The sequence below is a fragment of the Ahaetulla prasina genome, chromosome 5 (assembly GCF_028640845.1).
Source record: "Ahaetulla prasina isolate Xishuangbanna chromosome 5, ASM2864084v1, whole genome shotgun sequence".
Lineage (NCBI taxonomy): Eukaryota > Metazoa > Chordata > Lepidosauria > Squamata > Colubridae > Ahaetulla > Ahaetulla prasina.
Window position 1 is genome coordinate 99,757,790 of NC_080543.1, and position 18,828 is coordinate 99,776,617.

The window sequence follows — 18,828 nt, forward strand, 5'->3', positions numbered from 1 at the left end:
CTCTAAGCACTAAGAACCCAGCACAAATCTAAGCCTGTATGCACACCAATAGTGAAAATACCCTGCACAGTGTCTCTTGGCAGAGAAGGTTAATTTTCATAGACGTTGGGGTGGCTCTTTTTTTTTTTGGCAGGGCAATAAGGATCTCTAATATCATTAAACCCAAGTGTGAGGAAAAGACAGCAGCTAAAATGTTAAGGCCAGTTGTGTGACCTTCTCCAATACAGTTGGCCTGGCTGTTTGCCAAAACTTAAAACACCCTCCCATCCCCCTCCTGCTAAAGCTTCTTTCTTAAAACAATTGTGGTCTTTGCCTTTCATGTCGCTCAACCTTTCACCTGCCAGGTTCCTAGCCCTTCACCCTTGACCCACTGCTGTGTTTGCTTAGCATTGTGCCAATCGACTTTAGAAGTCTGTGTGTGTGTGTGTGTGTGTGTGAGAGAGAGAGAGAGAGAGAGGGAGGGAGTGCAAAGGGAAGGAGGATTCCCAGCTCTAAACAAAGGAAATCCCGGAATGCCAGCGAAAGGCGGTGCTCGCGTTCCTCCTCCCTTGCTCAAAAGCCCCAATAACCTTCACCAGCAAGGCAGACCCCCACGGGAAGGAAGGGGACGGGCTGACTCACCGAGCATCTGGCTGAAGAGCAGCTGCTCCAGGTCGCCCAGCACGGTGAAGCACGGAGGGAGAAGAAAGAATGAAAGAAGGGGAGGAACGGCCCCTCCTTTCTCTCTCTCTCTCTCTTCCAGCGCCACGGAACAGAAGGGGACTAGGGCGCGCACACACACGCCCAGCTTCTGAAGCACGGAGGGAGAAGAAAGAATGAAAGAAGGGGAGGAACGGCCCCTCCTTTCTCTCTCTCTCTCTCTTCCAACGGGAAAACGCTCTTTCGCTTGCGGGGGAGAGGAGGGAGGGAGGGAGGGAGGTTGGCTTGCTTATTCAACCCTTCCCGGCTAGCCATCCAGCCCTTCCCAGGAGAAGGCGAGGAGTTTTGGGCGAGCGACCTTTTTGCTAGAAAGCGGCAGCTGCTGCCCCAACACCACCAGTTGGGGCGGAGCCGGTGAGCTGCAGTAACTCCCGCCAGGCTATGCATTGGCGGGAAGCCCTGGCGGTGCAGTCCTTCTCGGCTGAGGGAGGAGGTTTTCCCCTCTCCTCTCTCCCGTTGCGCCTGAACATCTGCCTAGCAACAATGACGACACGGGGAGAACCTTTTTTTCTACTGGTTGAGCTTGGCCAATCGCCGGCTTGCTCTGAGTTGCTGCATTGTTTGTTCACCCGGGGCGTCTCCAATTTACCAGAAAGCGGAACGCGAGTTTGAGGGTCGCAGGCGGGATGGCGCTGCGCTCTGCGCCGCCGCGAAACCACCCAAAGGCCAGAAGAAAGGTCATTCCATCGGAGTAATGGGCGAAGGCTCCTTCCTCTCCGCCTTACCCATGCTGTGCGAGCCGGCTGGGCTGCAACCCCGCCGCCGCTCCTTCCTCAGCCTCCGGGGCTCGCGCTCTAGCAGCCGCCAAGCTCAGGCCGGACTCGGCAGCTCCCCATCAGCACTGCACGGCGCGATTCGGGCAGGAGGTCGGGCTCGCTCCGTGGCGGTGGTGGCGGCGGCAGCGCGCCACCGCCACAGAGCGAGCCCGACTCCTCCTGCCCGAATCGCGCCGTGCGAGTGCTGATGGGGAGCTGCCGAGTCCGGCCTGAGCTTGGCGGCTGCTAGAGCGCGAGCCCGGAGGCTGAGGAAGGAGCGGCGGCGGCGGGGTTGCAGCCCAGCCGGGCTCGCACAGCATGGGTAAGGCGGAGAGGAAGGAGCCTTCGCCCATTACTCGATGGAATGACCTTTCTTCTGGCCTTGGGTGGCTCTCGCGGCGGCGGCTCGCGTCGGGAAACCCTCCTCCTCAGCCGAGAAGGCTGGCGGCTCCCCTGCCCAGCCCTCTCACTGCACCACCAGGGCTTCCCCGCGCCAATGCACAGTCCGCCAAGTTTGCGCCGTCCGCCCACCAGACACGGGAATGGGGGCCGGCCTGGGGGCGACAAATCCCGCGAGACCTCGGCGGGCCCGCTCCCCGTCCCTCCCATGGGAGTCCGTTCGGTACCCCCTCCTGTGCGGGGTTCCCGAAGACGTAGACTCGAGTATAAGCCGAGGGGACGTTTTTCAGCACAAAAAACGTGCTGAAAAACTCGGCTTATACTCGAGTATATACGGTATTTCCCTACCAAGGAGGATGCTGTTAGATGTGAATTGGTGTTTCAAATCCACCTTCAGTTATGGGAATTCACTGGGTGACTTTGACCCTCTTACTACATCAAAGCCAAAGTTGCTGTTACAGAGAAAAATGGGGGATGAAGGATGTAGTTTTGCTTTTAGTCCTTAAAGGCAAGGTGGAATATAAATATAATATAATATAATATAATATAATATAATATAATATAATATAATATAATATAATAAATATAATAAATATAATATAATATAATATAATATAATATAATATAATATAATATAATAAAATTATATAATATAATATAATATAATATAATATAATATAATATAATATAATAATATAATGTAATATAATATAATATAATATAATATAATATAATATAATATAATATAATATAATATAATATAATATAATATAATATAATATAATATAATATAATATAATATAATATAATATAATATAATATAAAAATCACATTAATTATTGCAGGTTCAAGTCCCACCAGGCCCAAGGTTGACTCAGCCTTCCATCCTTTATAAGGTAGGTAAAATGAGGACCCATATTGTTGGGGGCAATAAGTTGACTTTGTATATAATATACAAATAGGATGAAGACTATTGCTTAACATAGTGTAAGCCGCCCTGAGTCTTCGGAGAAGGGCGGGGTATAAATGTAAATAAAAAAAAAAATCCAAAATATCATATTACTCTTTATAGATATTACACCAAGGACATACCTGCTTGTTCCACTTAGCTGATCATAGTACAGGATGCCCACCTCTTCTGAAGTGCAGGGAATAGACTGCTATGACACAAAAGAAGTGGTTTTTTGCCCAGTTCTTCAGAGTAGACCTTTTCAAGTGCTCCCTTCCAATTTATCTAGCTGTGATTGGTTACTTGGCTTGCCACACTCCCTCCCCATACTGGTTATTATCCTTTGCAAGTATTTCCTTCCTGGACATTCAATTCTCTGCTCTTTTCTCTCTCACTGAGTGTGAGAGAACACAGAAACCCAAACATTAAACCCATATAATAAATACTTAAAATCTAGAAGGGTGGCTCAGCAGTGATTTCCCAGATTCCATATAAGCTCCTGCTATGCTCAGGGGTGGGCTGCTGGGGGTTCGGGAGAACCTCTAGCTAAGATTCTGTGCAGTTTGGAAAACCTCCAAATCCCACTCCTGGCTGGCCCTGCCTACCCCACCCCGCCCTTCCCAGGCACGCAAGGAGGCTCAGGGAGGGCAAAAAACGGGCCTACCGGAAGCTCGGGAAGGCTGGAAAAGGCCGTTTTCACCCGCCCGGAAGCTCGAGAAAAGTCTCCAGAGTCCAGGGAGGGCAAAAACACCTCCCCACCATGGTACAGGAGGCCAACTAGGCCATGCCCACCATGGACACACCCACCCAGCAACTGGGCAGAGAATCCATTGCTAAAATTTTTGAAGTCGACCTCTGGCTGTGCTCACACCTCAATTAAGCACTTTTCACTTTCTCCACCAACTATTTAAAGGTTGATTCTCTTTTCTCCCATGTCTTGACCATTACTTAAAATATATTTGTTGATTCTAAGAGTTATAAAAAAATAACTTGATATGGAAATATTGCATCAATCTTTTAAACAAACAAGAAAGGAGTTGAAAACCTAACAATAAATTATATATTATTGAATTTACAAACCAGGCAGAGTGACTTATAATATATCTGGCAAAGGAGTGTGACAAGATTGTGTTCTGTTCCCTTTTTATATTCTGAATACATTCTGGATTGGAAGATGAGTGTTTTTACTATTGGAGAAGAAACATCAATAACCTGCACTATTGTTGACACTATTCTGATATATTAAATAGCTTCCCTATTTAATAAAATTGCTGTCAGAAGCTTTATATCAGGTATTCTAAATAAAGAGAAGATTCTTTTTATTATAATATCTGTGGAAAGTAAATAGCTCAGGCTGGTAAGAAGCCTGTTATTAGAACACAGTAGCCTGCAATTACTGCAGGTTCAAGCCCGGCCCGAGGTTGACTCAGCCTTCCATCCTTTATAAGGTAGGTAAAATGAGGACCCAGATTGTTGGGGGGGCAATAAGTTGACTTTGTAAATATACAAATAGAATGAGACTATTGCCTTATACATTGTAAGCCGCCCTGAATCTTCGGAGAAGGGCGGGATATAAATGTAAATAAAAAAAAAATAAAAAAAATGTGTCTCAGGTTTAGAAGGGTTTTTTTACCCTGTCCTGCAATGACTACTTTAGTTTTCATAAATTTTAATTTAATTTCATTAACTTTCCAAGCTTTATCAGAAAGGTTTTTCTGATTAAATTAAAATAAATTAAAGAATTTATTTTTTAATAAATTCATTATTTTAATCTGCTAAATCCATGATAAGGAAGTTGCTGAAACCTTAGTTTACAACTTTTTATTTTAGCCTTAGCTTATCTTAGAACATTTTATATAATGTCAAATTTCTAACACAACTTTATGCCAAAATAGAGCTAGTGTTTCATTTTGCTTATTCATATTAAGATAAATTGAACTAAGCATTCCAAATATAAAAAGAGTCCCAAGAAACAAGGTGTTCTTTAATACTTGGATATTTTCCTAATTTTCATTGGCTTTTAAAATGACTTGGCTGAAAAGAATTAAAATTTACTTTAAAATTATCTTGGCTACTTCTAATGCTTTTTACTAATGCGGTCATGTTGCATTAGTGAAGCTGAATTATGCACTACCTCATTGCTGACACCAATACTGTAAAAGTTATTTGTGCATATTATGAATTTATGGTTCTTAGGTAATTTAAACAGATTTTTCCCCATCCCCTGTCTTTCCTTTCACTAATATTTCACAGGCATCCTTACTAATCCTAAAACTATACTTCCATGAAATAATCACTGTAACCAATAACCATGTTAATTTATTTACAGTAGAGAGAAAAAACTATATTGTTCAGTAGTGGGATTTTATCATAGTCATTCTGACTGAAAAGAACTTGAACAATCAATTCATAGTACGAAGTGACAGTCCAAGTTCATTAAGCAGACTTAATCCCTTTGGGAAGCATCAGTAGTCTTGAAATAATGAAACTGCACTTAATTTTGGTCTTGTAGTCTACAAACTGAGTCAGGTTTTCCACCACTCCAACTCCACCCCAATGCAGATTCAGGAGAAGCTGGAAAGGGATGGGAGATCATAGATTTTATGCTCTTTCTCTCAGTAAGTAGTTCAAGTACTCATTAAAAAAGATAAAACACTACTGTAGATTAAAAATTGGAGTGTAGTCAACACAATTTCTTTTTTTTTATTGAAAAAGTTTTACAAAAGTTTCCCCCTTTTCCCCCCTCCCCCCTTGCCCCCCTCCCCTCAAAAACCCCCCTCCCCTCTCCCCCACCTGACTTCCCGGAACAAACACAAGGTAGAGTAAAAAATAAAACAAACATATGCTAAAAAAATTTCCCTCCTAACTCAATTATACTCCTACAATTCTCATCAATTCCTAACCTCCCCCAAAACAATCAGAAATAATACATCCTAATCATTCAAAGGCAGTCTGATAACTCTTAGTCTGATATCTGTTTTGAATATAGTCAATCCATTTTTTCCATTCATTTAAATATCTTTCTTGCGTATTGTCTTTCAAAAAGGCTGAGATTTTTGCCATCTCAGCCAAATTGCCAACTTTCAATATCCATTCTTCTATTGTAGGTACTTCTTTTTTCTTCCAATACTGTCCTATCAGTAATCTTGCCGCTGTTATTAGATTTAAAATCAGTTTAGTCTCAATTACTGTACAGTCCGTGATAATTCCCAGCAGAAAAAATTGAGGCAGGAACTTTGTCTTCTTTTTCAAAACATTTTGTAAAATCCACCAAATTCTTATCCAAAAAGCCTTAATATTCTTACAAGTCCACCAAATATGAAAATATGTAGCGTCATCACAATTACATCTCCAACATTTTGCTTGCATATCTGGATACATACATGATAATTTCTTAGGATCTAAATGCCATCTATAAAACATTTTATAAAAAATTTCCCTTAAATTCTGTGCCTGCGTAAATTTAACATTTCTAACCCAAATTTTTTCCCAAGTTTCCAATAATATTGGCTCCTGAAAATTTTGTGCCTACTTAATCATACAGTCCTTTACCAAATCCCTTTCAGAGTCTATTTCAAGTAACACATTATACAATCTCTTTATATGCTCCTGAGATTGATTTCTAATTTGCTTTACCAAATTTTCCTCATTCTGGACTATACCAATTTTCTGATCTTCTTTCCATCTAGCACGTAATTGCCCATATTGGAACCAAGTATAATTTTTCCCTTCTTGTTTTAATACATGCAAGGATTTTAACTGCAAACTACCACTTTCAGTATACAAAAGATCTTTATATGTAATCATTTCCTGATTCTTTTCTAAATTTATATTCTCTATTGTATGTCTAGGACTTGCCCACATAGGAACCTTATAATTTAATTTATAAAAATATTTCTTCCAGACACGCAAGAGAGCAATTTTTAACACATGATTTTTAAAAGCCTTATCCACTTTTTTGTCATAAATTAAATATGCATGCCATCCATATAGCAAGTCATAACCTTCTATATTCAGGATTCTTTCCTCCATTAAATTAAACCAATCACTTATTGCAGAGAGAACAGCTGCTTCATAGTATAATTTAAAATTTGACATTTTTAAACCTCCCCTTTCCCAGAAACCTTGAATTATTTTATTTTAACCCTCACTTTTTACCTTCCCATATAAATTTATTAATTCCAGTCTGCCATTCCTCCAAATTTTTATCTTTCTTAATTATTGGTATCATCTGAAAGAGGAATAAAAATCTAGGTAAAACATTCATTGTAATGGCAGCTATTCCCCCCAACAACGATAACTGCAATTTTTTCCAAACCATCAAGTCCTTCTGAACTTTTTGCCCTAAGACTTCATAATTATTCTTATACAATTTCACATTTGATGGTGTAATATAGACCCCTAAATATTTAACCTTTTTTACAATTTCAAATCCTGTTATTTCCTCTAATTTTTCTTTCGGTTTTCTGGTCATATTTTTTATTATCACTTTTGTTCTATTCTGATTTACCTTAAACCCTGAAACCTTTCCATATCGATCAATTATTTTCAACAGAGATACACTTGAATTTATAGGATTTGTTAAAGTAATCACCAAGTCATCTGCAAAAGCTCTTAGTTTATATTCATGTTGTCTAACTTTAATTCCCTCTGTCTCCTTTGATTCTCGTATTTTGTCCAATAATGGCTCCAGAGTTAAAATAAACAGTAATGGTGATAAAGGACATCTCTGTCTTGTTCCTTTCGCAATCTTAAACGCTTCTGTTAAGTTACCATTAATTATTATCTGGGCTGTTTGCTCTCCATAGATTGCTCTAATTATTCTTACAAAACCATCTCCAAATTGCATTTTTTCTATTAATTTAAATAAAAAATCCCAATGCAATCGATCAAAAGCTTTCTCTGCATCCAAAAAGATAAATGCTGCTGAAATAAAATATTTCTTTTCTAAATATTCCAATAAGCTAACAATCTGCCTAACATTATTCCCCATCTGGCTCCCTTTTATAAATCCAGACTGATCAGTATGAATTCTTCGTTGTAAAATTAACATTAATCTATTTGCTATTATTTTAACAAAAATCTTTTGTTTTGTTAATTATTGTTAATTATTTAAAAGTGAAATTGGCCTATAATTCCCAGGTTTAGAACAATCCTGTTTCTCCTTTGGTATCAATGAAATAAAAGAAGTTCTCCATGAGAGGGGAATCCCCCCTCCTAATTGTATCTGATTAAATAATTCCTTACGTGGACCTAACATCTCATCCTGTAAATTCCTATAATAACTTGCTGTAAGCCCATCTGTGCCAGGAGTTTTGCCCATTTTTAATTGTTTAATTACCAAAATAATTTCGTCAGAAGTTATAGGCTGATTCAATTCTTCCCTTTCTTCTAGAGTTAAATTTTTAACCTTATAATCTTTCAAATAATTATCAATATCCATATTCAATATTTTTATCTTTAGCATATAAATTTGTATAATATTCTAAGAAAGCTTTCTTAATTATATCCTGTTGATATCTCTCTTTACCTTTATATTCTATTTTTTCTATAGTACGTTGTTTTTGTTTTTTCCTTAAAGTGTATGCTAACCACCTACCAGGTCTATTTGCATTACAAAAGGTATTATGTTTGGCATATTGTATATTTGTTGCCACTTGGTCAGCCATTATCATATTAAATTGACTCTGTAGTATCTTTATTGCATCCTTAATTTTTTGGTCATGCGGATTATGTATTAATAACTGTTGTTTCTTATAAATTTCCTCTTCTAGATACCTACACTGTCTTTGTTGCTTATTTCTCTGTCTATTATTAATATATACTAATATACCTCTCATAAAGGCCTTACTGGCATCCCAAACATTTCTATTGATGTTCCGTTATTCAAATTATAATCAAAAAATTCTTTCATCTGCTTTTTACAGTGATTTACATTATCCTGATATCTAAACAAATTTTCATTTAATCTCCATATTCTTCTGCCTTCTTTTTCATATTGCAATTCCATCCAAACTGGACTATGATTAGATAAACATCTTGAAAATATCTTAATTTTCTTTACCCTAGAAAGCAAATCATTAGAAGTTAATATAAAATCAATATGTGAAAAAGATTGATGCCTATCGAAGAAAAAAGTGTAGTCTCTTTCCTCCAGATTCCGCAATCTCCATACATCTCTCAACTCAAAATCTTCTATCATCTCAAAGAAAGATTTAGGGAGCTTTGCATGTACAGGTATCTTTTTAGAAGAAATTATCTTGTCCTTTGGTGTATCAATTACTCCATTCCAATCTCCTAATATAATATACGATCTATAATCCCATAGAATCAACTTGTCATACAACATTCTGTAGTATTTTTCTTGTTGCTGATTGGGTGCATATATACCAAGCAGAAGAATCTTTTTTGTTTCTAATATAAGTTCAATAGCAATATATCTTCCACAAGTATCTGCCTCTATTAACTTGGCTGGTACATCTTTTCTCAAATATACCACTATGCCATTTTTCTTGTCCAAAGCTGAGGCAGCAAAATGTTTACCTAATTTTGAGTTTATTAAGTATTTTTGATCTGATAATCTAATATGTGTTTCTTGTAAGCAAATCACATCATTTCTAAATTGTTTCAAATAATGAAATATTTGTCTTCTCTTCTGAGCTGAATTCAAACCATTGACATTCCAAGTCAAAATTTTACTTGCCATTACTGGCTTGCTGAAGCTTTTGAGCAATCAGCTGAAGATCATCCTCCCGTATCTTCGGCCTTGCTCCTCCCACCGCTTCTGTAGCAGAATCCTGACCTTTACTTTGAGTTTGTTGCTCCTTTTCTTTACGCTTGAGGGCTCCCCTCGTCACTCTTTGTTCTTGTGGTTGTTCCTCAGATGGTAACATCACTGGGATCACCTCAACTTCCACACCCATTTGAGCCTCTTGAATTATTTTTTCTATTACTTCTGCTTCAACTTTCAGCACAGTAGAAAGAAAATCTTTGGCCTTAAGCACAGTATCAATACGAAATCTTCTTCCTTGATAATACACTGTCATAATGTAATAAACCAACTGGAACTTCCCATCTAAATTGAATCTGGTAGTTTTTGAGTTCTTGTGTGAAAAAAAAATAAAGTCTTTCCTATCCCTTAGCATCTTGGGAGGAATCTCTTTCAAAACCTTCAGCTCCTGTTCTCCTATTTTCAACTTTTTCTGATATGCAACTTGCAAAATCTGATTTCTCACTGTCCTTTTCAAAAAATAAACCACAATTTCTCTAGAAAGTTTCTTCTGCCTAGCAATCTAGGAGTTAACTCTGTAAATTTTATCAATTTGATAAGCAACCTCTTGTGGATCAAGTTCAATAAATTCAGCCAAAGCTTCTAATATAATTTTTTAAAAATCTTCACCTTTTTCTTCCTGTAATCCCCTAATTCTCAGAGCTCCTTCCATCATTCTATACTGCATCACCACTACTTGATCTTCATTTTTGTCCAATTTTATTTGCATTCCTCCCATTCTATTTTCTAATTGCTGGTTTGACTGTGCAGTTTCTTGCACCTCCTCTTCCACCCCCTCGAGCCTTTTTGCCAAACCTTGAAAAGCCATCAAAATGTCCTCTCTTATATTTTTATTATCTTCTTTTATTTCTTTTATATCTTCTCTTGTTTTCTCATTATTATCCAACATCTCCTTGAACCTCTCTTCAACAAACATCATGTTTGGGCTTCATGCCCAAACAGTGACTAGAACTTATGCTTTTCCAATTTCTACCATGATGTCTTAATCAGTACATCAAATGGTTCTCAGAGATCTGGTCTCAAATTGGTCCAGTCTGATCTTATGTCACTTAGCCCACATGATTCACCTGACATACATCTGAAACTGCAATTTATCCACGTTATTTGCAAATTCCTAAAAGAAACAAATGCTTAAAAGCTTATACTTTTTAAAGTGTAAAGAAATAATTACCTTAGAATCTGGCTGTATGGTTTATTATTTTCAATATTACTTCTTGAAGAAAGGCATTTTCTCCATACTCTACAGAGGAAAGAAGTTAACTCTTCAACTTAGATCTTCTCCAGAGCTTTGGAAGACCAGGCTGCTTAGAAAAATTGCAGGCATCTATGCTGCCTTCCTCCCTTCTGTGTGAGTCTCCTCCCCAGCATTCCCACAGCAGGGTTGCCTGTAAAAGCGGAAACCGTGAGATAGGTGGGAGAGGAAATGTGCATTTTGGAAGCTCTGCAGCCAGCAACAGAGGAAGCAGTCAAATTAAAGAAGGTGTTTTTCCTTCACAAAGATTGAGCCATCCAGAGGAAAAAGAAGAGTCACAGCAAAGCACGTGTGCTTTAGATGCTGTCCATTAATAAAGAAACAGCAGTAGAAACCCCAGATAAAAGAGGCATGAAATATCTTACAGATATCTGTAAGAGTAAAACATTACAGTATATAGTCTAGAGAAAATTGTATACTAGCCATTGAAACATGCATATATATTTGTATGTTTCACTTGTATACTTTAATTTTTTTTTCAAGATAAAATACCATACCAACCCTTATAAAGAAATATAAAAATTAAACTGTTCAGAGTTCAATGTTTTTGTGGATCTTTTGAGCCTTAGGTCAATCAACTTTGCTTCAGTTTAAAAAAGAACCTCTGACAATAGCATCTGGAACTTCAATTCCCAGAATTCCCATTGTTGAGAATTCTGAGAACTGAAGTCTAACTAACCTGCAGGCATTTAGTCTCGGGGAACCTCAGCTACCTTTCCTCAAGGCAGGCATCTTAGTAACAGAATTATGTTTCCAGCTAAGGCTAACTAGGCAGAAGCAAATAACTTAAGATTCATCCTGTTCTAACCAGCATTATCTTCAAGTAGAGAAGATAAATCATTTACTCATATATGTACATACAACTACACATTTACATACAGCATTTTTCTTTCCAACTGTCACTGTTTATTCCCCTTTTATAATTTTGTTTCATTTTTTTAAAAAAAACTTTTAGATTTTTATATAGCAGTTATCTCCCATTTTTGTTTCTCAGCAGCTCTATTTTGCCTACTCTTAATCAAGATCTACATATATTCAGCATTCATTCAGCCTTATTTAATTATGTTTCTTCTTCACTTCATTTTTTAATAATTGGGGAGAAGTTCTTTGGCAAATTATATAGTTCTCCCAGTTTTCCTCTTATACGTGAATCATGTTTTCACTATATAAGCCTACATCACGGGGTAAGTCTATTGGTAGCATCCCTCCCACTGGTTATGCTGGTTCGGCTGCTGGCAGTTACAATGGCAAACCATAATTATAATTTCCCATCATGGCCTTCATACTCAGAATAAGCTTGTAACAAGATAATAAAAGCAAATCAATTAATGTGAGAAATGGCAATATTAAAAAAAATGCTGGTTGAAATGCTGAATAGCTAACAATGCCTTGTGTTTACCTGTGGACAAATTAATGTTATTGCTATGTACGATTCCATATCAACTACCTGGTTTACTAGAGAGCGGGAATGCAAATAGATAAACTCTTGGGGCTTTGATCAAGGCCCATTTAAAGTCTTATTCAACGAGACTACCACCAAGAAAGCAAACATATGAATTACTGATCAAATGAAGCGAAAATTCTCATTGAGGCACAAACAACCAGACTCAACCATCATACCTTGGACACATTATGTGAAGGCATGACTCTTTGGATAAGATTTTAACCCATGGACTTGGTAGAAACATAGAAGAGGATGATCAGCAGCAAGGTGGATGAAATCAGATACAATGGTAATGGTGCACCCTTGGAAAACTTGAATGACCAGGTTGGCCAGATTCTCATGGGAAAAAAATCTATGTGGTTGCTAAGAGTCAACACCGATTTGATGTCACATAATTGACTGAATGTTCAATCAATCAATCAATCTAAAGACGGAATGCAGAATAGAATGTTTCCTTCTCTACCTTTATTGTACTAACTAGAATTGATGAACTGTTATTTAACATAACATAACATAACATAACATAACATAACATAACATAACATAACATAACATAACATAACATAACATAACATAACATAACATAACATAACATAACATCAGAGTTGGAAGGGACCTTGGAGGCCTTCTAGTCCAACCCCCTGCCCAGGCAGGAAACCCTACACCATCTCAGTCAGATGGTTATCCAACATTTTCTTAAAAATTTCCAGTGTTGGAGCATTCACAACTTCTGAAGGCAAGTCGTTCCACTTATTAATTGTTCTAACTGTCAGGAAATTTCTCCTTAGTTCTAAGTTGCTTCTTTCTTTGACCAGTTTCCACCCATTGCTTCTTGTTCTACCCTCAGGTGCTTTGGTGAACAGCCTTACTCCCTCTTCTTTGTGGCAGCCCCTAAGATATTGGAACACAGCTATCATGTCTGCCCTAGTCCTTCTTTTTGTTAAACTAGACATACCCAGTTCCTGCAACCGTTCGTCATATGTTTTATCCTCCAGTCCCTAATCATCTTTGTTGCTCTTCTCTGCACTCTTTCTAGAGTCTCAACATCTTTTTACATCGTGGCGACCAAAACTGGATGCAATATTCCAAGTGTGGCCTTACCAAGGCATTATAAAGTGGTACTAACACTTCACGTGATCTTGATTCTATCCTCTGTTTATGCAGCCCAGAACTGTGTTGGCTTTTTAACAGCTGCTGCACACTGCTGGCTCATATCTAAATGGTTATCCACTAGGACTCCAAGATCCCTCTCACAGGTACTACTATTGAGCAAGGTACCACATATATGGTACTGGTGCATTTTGTTTTGGCCTAAATGTAGAACCTTACTTTTTCACTGTTGAATTTCATTTTGTTAGATAGCCCAATGTTCAAGTCTGTCAAGATCTTTCTGTAACTTGAGCCTATCTTCTGGAGTGTTGGCTATTCCTGCCAGCTTGGTGTCATCTGCAAATTTGATGAGTTCCCATCTATCCCTCGTCCAAGTCATTGATGAAGATGTTGAAGAGTACTGGGCCTAAAACAGAGCCTTGGGGTACTCACTGCATACTTCCTCCATGTGGATGTAGTTCCGTTGAGGACTACACGTTGAGTGCGGTTGGTCAGCCAGTTACGAATCCATCTGGTGGTGGTGCTGTCTAACCCACATTTTCTACTTTATCTAGTAGTAGGTTATGGTCTACTTTATCAAATGCTTTACTGAAGTCCAAGTAAATTATATCGACAGCATTCCTCTGGTCTACTAATTTTGTCATTTTGTCAAAGAATGCGATAAGATTAGTCTGGCATGATCTGTTTTGACAAACCCATGTTGGCTTTTGGTTATTACTTTGTTTGCTTCTAGGTGTTCGGTGATTCGTTGCTTGATTATCTTTTCCAGAATCTTCCCCGGTATTGAGGTCAGACTGATAGGTCTGTAGTTTCCTGGATCTGTTTTTTTTCCTTTTTTGAAGATGGGAACTACATCAGCTCTTTTCCAGTCCTCTGGCAGCTCCCCTGTGCTCCAGGATCTTTGAAAGATATAGTTCAGTGGTTCTGAGATCGCGTCTGCCAGTTCCTTCAGAACCTTGGGGTGTAATCCATCCGGTCCTGGTGATTTGAACTCGTCTAGGGTAGACAGGTGTTCACTTACCATTTTCTTCCCTATTTTAACTTGTGTTTCTAATCTGTTTTTTGTAGTGCTGTTTTTGATAGGTTGGATTGTTTTTTCCTTTTGTGTAAAGACAGATGCAAAATATGAGTTAAGTAGATCTGCTTTCTCCCTGTTGCTTGTCATCTTCTTGCCACTTTCTCCCAGCAATGGGCCAATTGTTTCCTTGACTTTTTTCTTGTTTTTAACATGTTGGAAGAAGCTTTTTTTGTTATTTTTTACTTTTGTCGCTAGCCTTTGTTCATTGTGAGCCTTAGCTTTCTTCACTTCATCTTTACAGGCTCGGGCTATTTGCTGATATTCTGCCTTAGTTATTTGCCCCTCTTTCCACTTTTTATATTTGTCCTTTTTGTCTTTCAATTTGTCAGATAGTTCTTTATGCATCCATGCTGGTTTCTTTTGAGATCTACTATTTTTCTTCTTCATTGGTATTGTGTTAGGCTGTGCTTTTATAATCTCACTTTTCAAAATTTCCCAAGCTTCTTGAGTTATTTATTATACTGTTTAGCTTATTTTCACCAAGATGTAGAAAAAAAGAATTAAAATAGTTGGTGCCTCGCTGGTAGATATTTCTATTAAATTCTAATAGACAATTGGTTTATCATTAATGTGGAAGGTTCAATTGGATTCACACAAGTTAGACCCCTGTATGTTGGGTCAAATGACAGGGATATGATCTCAGCAAATCTTTGTCTTATTCTTTTAGGTTTATTTCTCTTGTAAATATCAAGCATGCAGACAGGATATGTAAAGAGATGAGAACTATAACTTGATTATTTAAATCCCTTCCCAGGGATTTAATTTTGCTTATGCTATTGTTGTATATAGTCTTTGTTCTTTATTCTCTTTAATTCTTACGCTATATGTTTACATTTATGTCTGTCTGTCTATCTATGATTTCTAAAGCTTTCTGAAGATGCTCCCTTAAGCAGATCTTCCCACCCTTAATAGTTTTAAGTACCAGTCATATCTTGAATCAGTATATTGTCATTAAAAAAAACCCAACCCCACCATAACATATATAAAATAAAATAAACAATTCCCCAGTCATCCATTTATTGTGCATATACATTATCCATAACACTCATATACACAATTCTGAGCTTCAGTGAAATGAGAGAGATTATGTAGAAATAGTGTCTAGCTCTGTTCCCTTACAACCATCAAAACAAGTACTATTAATTTTTCCTCATCCCCAATTTTTGCCAAACAAAGGCAGTAAATATAAAATGAAAGTAGCTAAAATTAACAATTATCCATTTAGAATTCACAGAAAGAATCAGCGGTCAAGAAAAATCTAGGACCCCATTTTAATTTAGATTTTCTCTTCATTTTGTAAAACAGAAATACAGTGAAAAACATGAAATAAAAGAATTCTATTCTTTACAAATCCATGCATGTACTGTATAACAGCCAATGATTGATAGTACAAAATACACTTAAACGAAAAGAGCATAGATGTATCTGCAATTATTCGTTGCGTTTTCAAAAATCAATACACTATTATAGTTGAGCACACAAGAAATTCTTACGTTTATATAATATTAAATATTTGACTGGAAGCCTACAGAACCCATACAATTCCCAATGCTTACTCAAAAGAATAAATTGCAAAACCTTTCTCTCATCTCTGAGTTTAACTATTTACCAAAGATGTTTTCTGTTTAAATGCTATGTAGCTGTTTATGTATTTGAAGCCAGAGGTGGGCTCCTGAGGATTCAGCAGGGTTCGGGCGATTCTCTAGCCAAGGATCACCAGGGTTCGGCGAACCACCAAATGTCACCCCTGGCTGGCCATACCCACCCCGCCATCCCAGGAGTCTCAATGTGAGTCCCCATTCATCATTTCAGGTAAGTGCAGGGGCCGCATGGAGGGTCTGGGGGGAGAAAAATGGGCCTACTGGAGGTTCCAGAAGTCCAGAAACAGGCCTATTTCTGGCCTCTGGAGGGCCTCCGGACCCCAGGGGAAGCAGTTTTTGCCCCCCCCCGGAGCTCAAGGAAAGCCTCTGGAGCCTGGGTAGGGTAAAAAATGCCCCCCCCCACTGTGGTGCAGGAGGCCGATGAGGCAGTGAACCTGTTGCTAAAGGACCTGAAGCCCACTCCTGTTTGAAGCATACAGCTGTGATGAGTCTGGGAAGAGACCAGTATTCCCATTTAAAATTCAGTAATTACGTCTCACAATGTGCTATGTTTAGTAGTTCAGGCAAACTTCCTCATGTTGAAATATTTTTTACCTAACCTGAGTTTCTAGGAGAGCCTCTAATTACTGCAGAGTTCAGAGGCATCAATGCAGACAGCAACATGCTTTGGCATCCATCTTAATCTTGTTATTTGGTGTCAGTTATTGCTTTCAGTATGAACCAGTAAATAATTATTTGATATCATAGCAACTCAGGTTGTTGTGCATTTTTAAGCTACTGTAAAAGAAGAAACAAATGCAAGGAAAGATGAGCAACTAGCAGTGAATCAGATTCTTCAGCTATAGACCTACTAAAACTGGCATAGCAGATTCTTTGGGCTCGCTCAGATTTCAAAAGAAGAATCCACATTTATATCTACTTTCATTTAGTCACCATAATGTCTCTCTTTTTTAAGCGAAGGACCTCAACTGTCCCAGAAAAATCACAGCTGACACAATGGTAATATTTATTACATTTTTTTTTTGCAAGTGCTGTTTACTGGCATGAAATCATGAAGGTATACATCAAAGACTGAAGCATTTGTCAGAATCACTCCAAGTTGGTGAAAAATTGCTAATTAGGAATGATAAACAAGAATATTGGATGAGAACTGAGACTGAATTAAGATATAGCAAAGTGGATTCAGAAAAAGAATATCATTTTCATCTGCAGCTAGAAAGCGCAATGTCTAGTTAATTGGGGAACAGCAAACCTTTCAACTGTTTGCAAAATCTCTTTAGAATCTTTTCTTTTTTACTATAGCCCTTATCTTTTCTCCAAGAAATATAAAGAGACTCAATTGTTTTACATACATTTTGCGGTCACCTATTTTTTTTTTATTTTTTAGCCCAACCTTTAAAACAATTTTTTTTTAAATAGTTTAGAAATGTTTTATATTTACTATTTAAATACTGAGAATCCGTTTGGTGTAGTAGTTAAGGCATCAGGCTAGAAATTGAGAGACCATGAATTCTAATTCCACCTTAGTCACAAATCCAGCAGAGTGACCTTGGGCCAGTCACTTTCTCTCAGCCCTAAAAAATTACAGTGGCAAACTTTGCTAAGAAAACTATAGGGACTTCTCCAGGCAGTGTCCAAGAACCGGACACAACTGAATGGGAAAAAAAATGTATAGGCAGTTGCCAGGAATCTACACTGACCTAAAAGCACAATGAGAAACAAACAAACATTACAGTAAACTCTTGATTTAATGGACTGACTGCTAAATTTATTATTCTTAAGTGTTCAATGGAAAAAAAACATTTATAGCATTTGCATAAATATAACACAATTTAAACGACGTTTTTTTTGAAATTTTTTATTTATTTTTAAATATAAAATAAAAAAACCTCATCAAATCAATTCCATTACAACATGCTATAATGGTGTTAACATATCTTCCTGTGCATTCACAAAATAATCATCTCTTCCATACATATATCTTATACTCATTTTTCCTAATATATCTTTCCATTTAACCAATTATAGAATAAATCCCATATTTTATAATATTGTTTATATTCTTGAAAATAACTATGGCAAACTCAAACAGCAGATTGTGGCGGATTTGACTAAGTGGGAACATCTACAATTGTCTTTGTTGGGAAGAATATCAACAATTAAGATGAATATATTACCTAGAATTCTGTATTTGTTTCAGACTATACCTATTAAATTGACCAGAGGGTATTTTGAGGAGCTGAATAAAGCGATGCTGAAGTATATTTGGCAAGGGAAAAAAGCAAGGATAAAAATAAAATTATTACAAGATAAGAGAGTTAGAGGCAGTTTTGGGCTACCCAATTGGGAACTATATTATTAAGCAACGAATATGATGTAGATTAAAGAATGGATAACCCTAAAAAATAATAGAATATTAACTCTGGAAGGCCATGATCTGTTGTTGGGATGGCAGGCCTTTTTATGGTATGGACAAGCTAAATAACAGGGCTATTTTAGAAGACATATAGTCAGAGAAACATTGTTATTAAATTGGGAAAATATTATGAAAAGTCACTTTTTAAAAATTCCAATGTGGGTTTTACCCATTGAGGCATTCTCTTACTCAGTAACATTTAAAAAGGAACATATTGTTAGATATAATGAATTGCTGAATGAAAAGGGTGAGTTAAAATCCAAATTAGAATTAGAGGCAGAGGGTATAACAATGAATTGGTTTGCATACTTGCAAATACAATCCAGAAATGATAA

General features: G+C 37.5%; 1 protein-coding gene across 2 annotated transcripts in view; it reads right to left on the reverse strand.

Moving 5' to 3' along the window:
- The window catches only part of ST6GAL2 (ST6 beta-galactoside alpha-2,6-sialyltransferase 2), an 85,633-nt gene that overhangs the window by 43,307 nt on the left and 23,498 nt on the right, over positions 1 to 18,828 (reverse strand). The window contains exon 2 of one of the 2 annotated variants that reach the window (XM_058186607.1): positions 10,764 to 10,977. The exons of the other annotated variant lie outside the window; for it this stretch is intronic. The gene's annotated coding sequence lies outside the window, so the exon portion shown is untranslated. The remainder of the gene's footprint in view (positions 1 to 10,763; positions 10,978 to 18,828) is intronic. 2 annotated transcript variants of the gene reach the window in all.